This window comes from Somniosus microcephalus, chromosome 15, assembly GCF_052327205.1.
Source record: "Somniosus microcephalus isolate GS21.2 chromosome 15, FLI_Smic_1.0, whole genome shotgun sequence".
Classification (NCBI taxonomy): domain Eukaryota; kingdom Metazoa; phylum Chordata; class Chondrichthyes; order Squaliformes; family Somniosidae; genus Somniosus; species Somniosus microcephalus.
The window spans coordinates 65,373,088-65,385,872 of record NC_141001.1 but is presented as its reverse complement, the minus strand read 5'-3'; positions in this window follow the sequence as shown (position 1 = coordinate 65,385,872).

The following is a 12,785-nucleotide window of genomic DNA, read 5'->3' as shown; positions in this document are numbered from 1 at the left end:
GTTGTGGTTAAATATTTAAATGAGGCTTGCTTGTGTTGGTGTGGCCTCATTTTTTGGTGAAAAATCAATCTTTAGAATTTGGCCTGATGTAAATAGGATGGGCAAGGTTGGAGGGTCAGGTTTTCGAACCCATGCCTGCCATTGGCAAAGCTCTACTCTGATGTTTGAGCCTTGGGAAATCGAGGGTTTAGAGAAGATTTCACACAGAGTAACCTGCAGAATGGGTCATAACAAATATTCTTGTTTCTGGTCGGAGAAAGTATTGAAAATGCCCATATGGACAATTTATAATAATTTATGGGTCTTTTTTGCTTCCAATACATGCCTCAAGTAAGTCAAGAAAACATCTGACGTGTAGTTTTTCAAGTGACTTTGAATGTGACCAGTAAAAAAGTTTTTTTTTTAGGAGTGCTATGATGAGTGAATATTTTCATATGTTTGATGGTAACAGCTGGAGATCTTTATCCCACAGTGAAGTGGAAATGACATATAAATCATATTGTTCAAGCAGATCAACAACAGCCATTTTGAGGTCTGCAGGGATATATTAGTATTGCAGGTCCTGCTGTATAGCAGAAATTTTCAGATGTGTCAAACCTAGATGCGTTAATTTTGTGTATGTGCGTGTGTTCAGCAAGAAAAAGGATGACTGAACTGAGGATAGAAAGTCCTAGGTCAGATATTGCATTGTTCAAATGTAATAAAGAGCTCCCTCTACACGACCTCATACTTCAGCCCGTCCTCATAAGAGACATCCACTTTTCCAAACCATCTCTCCTTGTGGCTTCTCTGAACAAGATTGTCAATTTAATGCTAATTAAGGGCATATTACAGTCCGTTTCTGTTTTGTGGGCCTGCTGCCCACTAGGAGTTGGATTGGATTCTTACAGCCATCAGAGCAGAAAGTCTTTCATCTTATGAGTCTAGACTGAATTCGAGCGAAGGTCCCAAAGGTGAAAGAAGAAGCAGGAATCAGCCTCGTTTTGGTTGGGTAGTGGAAAAGTCCTGGTGCGGGTGTTTGGCTGTGTGCACATCAAAATAATTGGTAATGACCATGTTCTCTATAGGGAAAATGTTCAAATTTCTCAACTGGGACAAGACACCTGGCCTACTGCAAGCACGAAACAGTTACCTCACAACGAAGAGTACACAGAGGGGTCAGCATTCCACGGCTTGCTGGTGAGGTGTCCAAATATTGTGCATGAAGATTAGATTGCCAACGCATACAAAATAACAGAGTTCTGGGACTGAATGTCAAATGTAATCTTGATTGGTTCAAAATGGATGGATATTATTCTGTCAAAAGTTATAGAAAAGCCACAACAATCCTGACAATATTAGGCTCCCACTGTTTGCTCAGTTACTTGCACGACAGGGCTTGGCTGTTAAAGGCAAAGTGTGGATTAATTAATACAAAAACAAAATACTGCAGATGCTGGAAATCTGAGATAAAAACAAAATGCCAGAAATACTCAGCAGGTCAGGCAGCATCTTTGGAGAGAGAAACAGAGTTAATATTTCAGGTCGATGACCTTTTGTCAGAACTGGAAAATGTTAGAGATTTAACAGATTTTAAGCAAGTGCAAGGGCAGGGAAAGCGGGTAGGGGAGGAAAGAACGAAAGGGAAGGTCTATGATTGGGTGGAGGGCAGGAGTGATTAAATGACATAAGGTATGATGGTGCATTAGCATCTCCTTTTGCCTTGCACTATCATATGTACAGCTTCACCACCTGAATGAAGCTGAATTTCCTGCCCACCCTCCTCTTCGCCCCAACATTAGACAAGTATAGGCACAGGTGCACCGGACATTCCTGTCCCTGGTCATTAACATGGCTGGGGACAACACTCGGTCTCCATTCCCTTGTTCCTCATTTGCCCACCAGTGGAAACAATCTTTCACGATTCACCCACAGTAAAGTTCCTGGGCTAAAAACAGGATTGCCCCCGAAAACAGACAACCTTTGTGCTGCCTGCTAATTATAATGACTGTAGCATTCAGCCCAGCGATGGATGCGTTGCTGAGTGGCTGAACGCTCAGCAGGGGGCACAAGTTTGTGCGAGGCTAGCACCAATGAAAGCTAGCCTCCACTTCTGAAAGGCCGTCTGCACCTCTTAAAGGGGAAGTGCAGTCTGCCTGTAGCAGCTCATGCAACTGGCTGGGGGAGACAGTACAAATGACACAGCAGGGGAGAGAGCGTGCACCAAGGTTCTCTAATGCAGCACTGGAGGCCTTGGTGCAGGGGGTGGAAAGGAGGCAAGAGGTCCTATTTTCACAGGGGGCCAGGAAGTCCTCCAGGCAAAATCAAAAACGCCAATGGGAGCAGATAGCCATAGCTGTCAATGCCAGCAGTGTCACCCCGAGGACCTAGCTGCAGTGCAGAAAGAACTATAAGGACACCACATAAGTGGTCAAGGTCAGTGAATTAATCTTCAAATGCCATATCCCACCATTTGCACCAATATCCTCACACTCTGCTCAATGCACCACACCCCCACCACTCACCTACCAACAATCTCTACCAAACACGACTCATACCTCACATTCATAGCTTCACCTCAACCTCACACACTTACCACTGCTGCAAGACTCACACCCACATTTTACAGCTTGCACACACTGTCTGCTATTCAACCATGACATGCACATTACCCAAACACATTGCACCACACTCATTGACACACTTCCCTTTCTTTTGCAGAATAAGGTGGCTCACAATCGGAACCAGCAGGGGCTACCTGAAGCGGGACAGGCACGCCTGCATAATCTCACCCCGCTGGAGGAGACGGTGCTGGCCATTCTTGGGAGGGCAATCGCTGAGCCCGTGGCCAGCGCCAGGGCTGAAGCAATCCATGATGATGGTATCTTCATACCTAATCCTCCTTCTCACATCCCACTTCCCCCTCATCCCACTATCTCTTCTGACTTACAGGCTGCACATGGGGTAAGCATGCACCTCTTGCTTTGCCCCCTCCCCTCACCACAACCTTACCCTTGTGCCTTTCTCCTTCCAGATCGCCAAGAACTGCAACCTGGCCAGGCACTGGTGGAGGAGCAGAAAGACAGTGATCATGAAGACACAGTGTCACTCGGTTTCACACTCCCAGTCACCAGCTCAGAGACTGACACCCCGCGTACTTTAGAAGATAGGTTAGACGAGGGATCTGCACGTGGTGAGACACTAGGCACTAGTAGCTTACAGCCAGGGCAGGGGGAAAGGGTAAGACAGGTGCCTGCTCCCCGGAGAGCGAGGTCGCACATGAGTTCTGCTGCTGAGGACTCAGACGAGGACTTCAATGGCCTACAGAAGAAGGCTGATGGATATGCACACTAAAATGCTTAGTGTGTTACCAGGCCTGCCAGAAAGCCTGAGTGCAATGTCAAGGAGCAAGGAGGAGTCCGGTACCAAACTTGCACAGGGCTTTGCGCAAAGCTTGGAGCCCATGATTTCCAGCATGCAATTGATGACCAACTCCATTACCGCACTTGTGGATCCAACCATGGTGTAGGGTCTGATGGCCGATGTCTCAGCTTCCATTACAGCACAGGCAGACGCCACCCAACATCTGAGTGCTGCAGTGGAAGCTCATACTGTTCTCATGTAGGCTCAGCATGCTGCCATGCAAGCTCAGACTGCTGCCATCGTGGCTGCGTTTACCAGTGTGGAAAGGGGCTTGCAGGGTGTCACTGCCATCCAGCAATCTGTCCTCCAACAGATTACTAGGATTGCTGAGGTGCCACCCCGGGGGATTGGCAGTGGCTCCATGGAGCATGAACCTGCTGGCCTCTCTCAGGATGACAACATTCGTCCTCCCACTGCTGCCACTCCACCCAGACTGCTGCTGCCCATGCTGAGGTGGTGCAGTCCGAAGCCGGGCCTTCTAGGCCCAGAGCTGCTCGAGGTCGTCCTGCAAGGCCATCTGCAGTCTCCCCCACTGAAAGTCAGCAGCCGTCCACCAGCCATGCTGCAGCCATTGGGGTAGCACTGCCGAACACTAGGATAGACAAACACACATGAAAGAGAGGCACTAAGGTGAGTAGTTGACTTTTTTAATGTAATATTGAATGGATTGATGTATAAAGTTTGAATTAGAATGTTTGTTTTGTGGTGACTTTCATTTCAGCACTGTGGCCAAGAGGATGCTTTGATGGTCTGTATCAGAGGGATGATAAGGTGTGAGACTGTTGGTGAATATGGAATTGGGGTTGCGTTCACTGGATAAGTCAAGCACAGACAGCCTGAGCAGAAAGGGGCTGTCTGGGTTGCCTCATCCCTTCCGCTTCCTCCTCTTCCACTTCCTCCTCCTCTTCCGCTTCCTCCTCCTTCTCTTCCACTTCCTCTTCCTCCTCCTCCTCCTTCGCCGCTGGTCGCCGTATGCCTGGTGGCAAGGGCTGTGACCTCATGATGGTGGAGCATGCAGCAGACCACGATGAATCTTGAGACGCGCTCTGGTGAGTACTGCAGGGCACCTCCAGAGCGGTCCAGGCAGCAGAACCATTCCTTCAGCACCCCAATGGTCTGCTCTACGATGTTTTGTGTGACAGCATTGGCTCTCATTGTACGCATGCTGGCCACGTGTGATTGGGTTGCGGAGCAGAGTCAAGAGCCAGGTTGTCAAGACATAGCCCTTGTCACCCAGCAGCCAGCCTCTGGTTTGACATTGCAGCTCAAAGACTGAGGGAACAGAGGACTGGCGTAGAATAAAAGCATCATGACTGCTACCTGGATACCGGGCATTCACCATCATAATATGCTGAGCATGGTCGCACACCAACTACACCATTCAGCGAGTGGAAACATTTGCAGTTATGGTACATTTCAGCACTTAGGTGCAGTGCACGCGAAGCCATGTGCGTGCACTCGATGGCGCCCTGCATCATGTGGATGCCTGCTATCCTGGCAAAGCCACTTGCACACTCCACCTGCTTCTCTCTGTTCAGAGAGAAGACAATGAAGTCCCCTCCCCTGGCATAAAGAGCGCCTGTCACCTCTCTTATGCAGCAGTGGACGGCGAACTGGGAGATGTTACAGGTGTTGCCTGCTCCAACCTGGAAGGATCCCGACGTGAAGAAATTCAGGGCCATGGTCACCTTCACAGACACTGGCAGCATTGTCCTTGCTCTGGTGTGAGGCTGCAGGTCTGGTTGCAAGAAGTGTCGGAGTTCTGTGAGCACCTCCTTTATAAAGCGCAGACACCTCACACACTGCTCCTAGCTCAAGGTGAAATAAGAGAATTGCTCTCAGAATACCCTAGGTGGGTAAGGCCTTCTGCTGAGAGCCCTTCTCCCAATCCTCCTCCTCCCTCTGTGAGCAGCTTGTCCTCTTCTTTGCTGCCTCAGCTCCATCTCCCTGTCGCTACAGGCCGAGGGGGATGACAACTAGAGCACCCATGACTGGGAGCAAGTGGTCTGACCAGAAGCCTTGAATTCAGAAGCAAGACCTTCTCCACTTGTAGCACCACTCCCTGTCACCTCACCAACTTTAAACAGCTCTAGAAATCTCCAAACAGTTCCACAAACATATACAGTGCCAGTAGAAATCAATCTGAAACTAACCTTAGAGTGGTTGCTGATCCCTTTAAATATCGCTGGTGGGTTGGGCAGTGGGGGGGGGGGAGTGGTCCTTGCTGATTCTGAATGCATGTTCAGCTGTGCAAGGTTAGCACAGGGCATTAGCTCCAGCGCTGATTGACGTCACAATCTGCGCACTCTGCATACTTCCGGCGCACGCTCCTATCACCCGACCTACCGTCCTCACCAAGATGGCGTCCGGCACAGAATGCATCAGAGCACAGTGCAGATGCCATTTTTGGCATAAAACAGCACCCGTAACGCCGGAAAATCGGGCGCTACAGAGCCAAAATTTTCACCCCCCCAGATTACTTTCACCCCTTTACTGGCTGCTCTTCTCTCAGTGCCACTTCCACTCACCACATTGCTGCTGCTGCTCCTAGCTCTGCAAGAAATGCTGGGCCCCACGGCTACCCTAGTCTCCTTCTCTCCCACTGGAGTCTCAATCCCCTTGACCCTAGGTCACTCTCTACCGGCCACCTGAGCCTCAATCTCCTGACCCTCATTCCCCAGTCCCCCTCTCCACCCCCCCCCCACCCCGAGCCCCAATCCCTCAACCCTCCGACCCCAGTCTCCCTCTCACCGGCTCCCAGTCCTCTGTTAGTCTCTCGCCCCACCCTGAGCCCCAATACCCTTCCCCCAGTCCCTGCTCACCCTAGACCCGCACGTCTCACCGCACCATCTCTCTCTCCACTGCTGCAGCATGAAATTTAAAGTTCTCCTAGGCTGTTAGCAGCAGTGCCCGGGAGAATCATGCCCCATTCCACGAGACTTCCAGGCAATCCGGGCAGGTTGGCCATCCTATCATTTATGCAGGCAATAATACCAGCCAAATTGCTATGTGTGAATGGAACTAGCAAAGGTACCCTACTGATACAGTGTGCTAGTTGTACCCAATAAAATGCCCATACTTTAGGTGATACACCATTATACTGCGGTAGGCTTCGACTTTCTTGAAATTAAAATGAGTGCTCTTTTTCTGTTGCAGGGCTTATAGCTAAAAATGACTGTTAGACTGATTTCATTAAAAGATTAAAAATTACTAATCAATATTTGTTGTTGATGAAACTAATACATTCACACTCACTCCACGTCAATCAATCAAGTTCAGTTGAAGAAAGGCTGTAGCCCTTCCATACATAGCACCAGCCTCGTTCACCTCAACACCTTTCATTTAAGCAGATAAATAATTTTTTCTTCCCTCACTTTTCCACGCTACGCAATAAAATAAAGGGCAATCGCAGCTGACAAATATGTAACAAGCAGCAAGCAGCTCTGCTAAAATAAAGTATCTATTGCTCATTAAAGTGTCTTCATCAGTTTTGAACCTGCTGTTAACATTTTCCAGAGTCTCACTGGAAGTTGTGTCCTCTACCAGGGCGAGTCTCCCGGTTAGACTTTTCTTCTGGGCACAAGTCACAAACTGCCTCTTTATTACATGAATACAGACCCCCATGTGATTTAAGAACAAGAACCCAGATGATTGCTATCCAGTAATTTTGTCCATTATTTTTGACGGAAACAAAAAGATATTTCCTGCTAAAAATTGCAGAGGACAACAGGACCTCAATAGGGGGCCATTTTGAAAAATCCAAACTGGGTGAGCAAAAGCTTGGATTTAGCTCATTTTACTCAAATGGCTGAAACCTCAGGCAGCCCATGTTTCAAAAGTACTTTAGTGTTCACCCTTAAGGATAATGTCATAATCCAATTCTCTATCCAACATCATTTTACAGATCTTTGAAATAATTTTTTTCCAATCTTTCAGTTGAAATACTTTTCCTTCAAAATTATATGATTGAGATTGCAGAATAGGAGGCTTATGTTTGTAATTCAGCATTCTAAAATACTGTCTATACAAAATAATTATTTGGATGTCATGCCTTTATTTAAAATTTGTCTTGTTTGATCACGTTTGTCACACAATTGCAATTACCCAACATGGTGTTAAACTTTGTAGGATTAAACTTTATCATTTTAATTAGTATTTCACCTCACTGATGAGGTTCTCATTGCGATATATCAGAGCTTCCATCTTTGCAGTTTCTATATTTAGTGTATAAAAATTAATTCAGTATCATTTAATTAGAACAGTCTTCAAGCAATCATGCTTATAACAATATGTTTCTACACCCACAATATGTCAATAGAATTTGATAGCTTTTTCCCTAATAAAGATTCTATTAATGAAGCAAAAACAAATTAATTCATTCCAGTGGACATTATACACCAAACCTCAAGAGAACACTTATTGTGAGTTTATTACTGCAATTATATTACACAATTACTGACACCTACACCAACAGAAGGGCATAAATACATACTTCACAACATCAATGTGCTGTAGAAATTTAATAGCAGCCTAAAATCACTGAAAGTCCCATAGTTTAAATCAGATAGTCCAAGTATCTTTGGCAGTATGTCATCAATTTATTCACTTGTAAAGCAGACTTGTGAGAAGGTTTGTCTTCAGTGGAATGATCCAGGTAAGTGTGTGTGGATTATGGTCACTGCGAACAAACATTTAACATTGTCAGCACTCACTACCCATAGAGCACTGCTCCACTCAATGTTCATTGTTACAAATCAATCCTGATACGTACATACTTTGTATGGAGGGAAACTATCATGAATGTTTGAATCAGAATTTAACCTGGACCAGGTATGTGCATATTTGGTCTCTGTATTGTAAATGTCATCTGACCCAGATTGAACTGAAGATCTTCCTAAAACAATTGCATTTGAGTTCAGCAAAATCCATGTTAAAATCCAGCAAAAGGAACATGTACTTCAGTTGGCATGGTAAGTTCTGAAATAAGTTCTATGAAATGAAAACTTAGATTTCCTTCGTGCTGTTAAGAATCCAAGTCTCCCTGTTGTATGTTCTATGTGTACAGCTTGACTCCAAGAGCAGTACATTGTTGAAATTGTAGGGTTGAGAGAATACTTGTCCTGTGTGTGGACTTCTGTGTATGTGCAGGGATGATGTTTTTTGACATACAATCTGACAATGAGAGGCTGCTTTTTGACACCCACCAATAAATGAATGCAATTTGTCAAGTTTGAGGTGGGTAGTGGAAGGCTCACGAAAAGATACATGGAAGTGCGCCCCTCTCAATTCTAGAGATATCCAATGCAGTATTTGGATCCAGTCATTCTTGTCTTGCTTGTTATTAATGCAACACTATGGTTTTTCAACTGATCTTTTTCTATTTTCTTTGTTTGCCTGTAACCAGATCATTATTTCTGTGCTCACAGCTGGTTCAGGAGTAATAGAGTAATAGCAGGAAATAGATTACCACAATGGAATTTTATAAACTTTCAAAACAAGATTGGAGAGTTAAATCAAATGGACACTGCATTTTATTTTGCTGTAGGGTTTAGTAACTACTTACAATACACGTGTATTGTGTTCTAATTCTGCAAACTCTCACTTAGTTGGATAACTCCAGGCTGAACGCTGAAACATAACACACTGGACTTACCTTTGCTACGTTAAGATATGGCTGTTAATAGCATTCCATAGAGTCATAGGGCTGGATTTTACCAGCCCTGAGGAGGTGGGTTTGGAGGCGGGACTGCTGGGAAAATGGGAAAAATTGGGAGCCAGTCCCAACCCCACTCCCAACTCGCCTCCGAACTATCTTCCCGGGAGGCTGGTCCCCGACACGCGCAGGGACCCATCTCCTAGCGGCGGGAAGGGGATTAGAGCCAATTAACTGCCTGTTAACAGGTAGTTAACAGGCAGTTAAGAGGCTTTTCCCATTTTCAGCCTGCTGATGCAGGCTTCCCGACAGCGGGAAACCCCGCCAGGGTCAGTGAGGCGAGTTATGTAAGTGTGCAAATGACAGCTGCAGAGGTAGTGTGATGGGTGCAATGGTGCACAGGTAATTATGACAGGTGAGAGAATGCAGTATAAAATATTTTTATTCTGTTTATATGTATCTGTAGGTGACAGGATTGGTTTCTGTGAAGCCTCATCTGATCGGGAGAATTGACAGATGGCCTCTGCAATCTCACATGCAGCTGCCATCTGTTTTCTCCTAAGGAGAGAGTCATTGGTGAGCCTGGGTGCAAGGGCTCACCTTTGGACAGTGATTGTCAGTGTTTGACAACACCTCAATGCTGTCAAACACTGTCAAATCATCTGTTAAAAAATTCCTGAACATAGATAGGCTAGCAAAATGGGCAGACAAGTGGCAGATGGAATTTAATACAGAGAAGTGTGAGGTGATGCATTTTGGCAGAAGGGATAGGGAGAGGCAATATAGACTTAATGGCATAGTTTTAAAGAGTGTGCAGGGATAGAGGGACCTGAGGGTTCATGTGCATAGATCTTTGAACATGGCAGGACATATTGAGAGAATAGTTAGCAAAGCATATGGGATTTTGGACTTCATAAATAGAGGTACTGAGTACAAAAGCAGGGAAGTTATGCTGAATCTTTATAAAGCTCTGGTTAGGCCACAACTAGAGTATTGCGTCCGGTTCTGGTCACCACACTTTAGGAAGGATGTGAAGGTCCTTGAGAGGGTGCAGAGGAGATTTACCAGAATGGTTCCAGGGCTGAGGGATTTTAGCTACAAGGTTAGGTTGGAGAAGCTGGGTTGTTCTCGTTGGAGCAAAGGAAGTTGAGGGTAGATTTGATAGAGGTGTACAAGATTATGAAGGGTTTGGATAAGGAAGACAGAGAAAGGCTGTTCCCATTCGCTGATGGTACAAGGACTAGGGGGACACCAATTTAAGGCTTTCAGCAAAAGATACAGGGGGAATGTGAGGAAGAACATTTTGACGCAGCGAGTGGTAATGACCTGGAACTCGCTGCTGAAGAAGATGGTGGAAGCGGAGACGATCAATGATTTCAAAAGGAAATTGGACAGGCACTTGAGGGAAATAAACTTGCAAGACTACCGGGATAGAGCGGGAGAATGGGACTGACTGGATTGCTCTACAGAGAGCCGGCATGGACTCGATGGGCCGAATGGCCTCCTTCTGTGCCATAACGACTCTATGACTCTAACTACAACCTGGCCAGGCAGTGGTGGAGGAGCAAAAACTGGAAGAGGAAGAAGGCAGTGATGCTGAAGACAAAGCACCATCACTCGATTTCACATTCACAGCCACCAGCCCAGATACTGACACCCCGTGTAATTTACAGGATAGGTTAGACGAGGGATCTGCACGTTGTGTGTCACCGGGCACATGACCTGCAGCCAGGGCAGGGGGCAAGTGTAGTGCAGGTGCCAGCTGCCCAGAGGGCGAGGTCGCACATGAGTTCTGCTGCAGAGGACTCAAATGAGGACTTCCATTGGTCAGCCTACATTGGTATGCACAATGAAATGTTTGGTGCATTGGCAGGCCTGCCAGAAAGCCTGCGTGCAATGTTAAGGAGCATGGAAGACTCCGGCGCCAAGCTTGCACAGGGCTTTGCTCAGAGCTTGGAGCTTATCCTTTCCAGCATGGAAGTGATGGCCAACTCCATCAACACACTTGTGGACGCAAACATGATGCAGCATCTGAGGGCCGATGTCACAGCTTCCATTGCAGCACAAGCAGAAGGCACCCAACGTCTGGGTGCTGCAGTGGAAGCTCAGACTGAAGTCATGCAAGCTCAGACTGCTCTCATGCAAGCTCAGACTGCTGCCATTGTGCTGCAGTTACCAGTGTTGGAACGGACTTGCAAGGTTTCACAGCAGTCCAGCAATCTGTCCTCCAACAGATTACTAGGATTGCTGAGGTGCCGCCCCAGGGGAGTGGCAGTGGCTCCATGGAGCACGATCCTGCTGTCCTCTCTCAGGGCGACAGCATTCTTCCTCCCATCATTGCCACACCGCCAGTGCCCTTGCTGTTGCCTATCAGTCAGCCAGCCCAGACTGCTGCCGCACATGCCAGGGTGGTGCAGTCCAAAGCCTGGCCTTCTAGGCCCAGAGCTGCTTGAGGTCATCCTCCAAGGCCATCTGCAGTCTCCCCCACTGAAAGTCAGCAGCCTTCGACCAACCATGCTGCAGCCACTGGGGTAGCACTGCGGAACACTAGGACAGGCAAAGGCACATAGAAGACAGGCACTAAGGGAATGCACAAGGGTGATTAGTTGACTTTAGTATGTAATATTGCATGATTTGGTTTATAAATTTGGTTTGGAATGTTTGTCTTGTGATGGCTTTCATTGTAGCATTGTGGCCAAGAGGACGCTGTGATGGTCAGTAACAGAGGGAAGAAAAGGTTTGAGACGATGGGTAAATGGGGAATTGGGGTTGCATTCACTGGTACCACAGTTGGATGAGTCGATCAAGGATGCCCGGTGTTGTGTATGTACCGTTAAGGGAATGACTGGTCTCAGGCTGCAGTACCGGCAGTGACCACCCCTGTATAAAAGGCCTTAGCAGGCTTCTGTAGTTTCAGTTTCCAGGTTGTCTCCATTCAGTAAAGACTTGTTATAATCAACTCCTGCAGTCCGTGTCTCAATTATACACAGACATAATACTGGCGACGAGCAGATACGAACTTACCTACAATCTGCACCACCTCATGGGGATCCATCCCTGAAGCGAAGTTATCAGAGGTCGAGGCCAGAAGGAAGAAAGAAACAGTAGAAACGGGCGTCGACCGTGGGCATCCGCCTCTGAGTCAGCGGAGTTGAAGATTTGCAGGAGAGGCTGTCGAGAGCGGGGCTTGGTTATCGTGTCGATGGTGCTTCAACTAATCGGGCTGGTGGCAGGTAGTACACTGATCCTTCCTGGGCTGTGGCGGTCTAGAGTTCGAGCAGGTGGCTTGCAACGGGGCCAAGCAGCGTTGTCGGGAAGAGGAGAGAGAGAGAGGGTGGAGCACACTGGGCGCGGTCGGTGCTACGAAGCCGGGCAGCGTACAGACCCGAGAAGAGGGAGGCAAGAGTCCCGCAGGGTTGTTCCGACGACGGGGACATAAAAAAAATTAAAATTAAACACGCAAAAAGCCGCGAGGAGCTGCAGTTTGCCACGGAAACCGCGGAGAGTGGCGTTAGCAGCAGCGCGGGGGGGAAGTGCGCGAAGACCATAGGGCGTCGCCATCAAGGCATAAAATGCCAGCAACAGCGCTAGCAACAGCAGAGAAGACAAAAGCGCGGGAGGCGCCATTTTGTTAAATCGGGGAAGAAGGCAAAGCGCGGGAGGCGCCATCTTAGATTTTCAAGATGCCAATGACTGGCGATATCACTGCCTTCGATAATACAATAGAAGA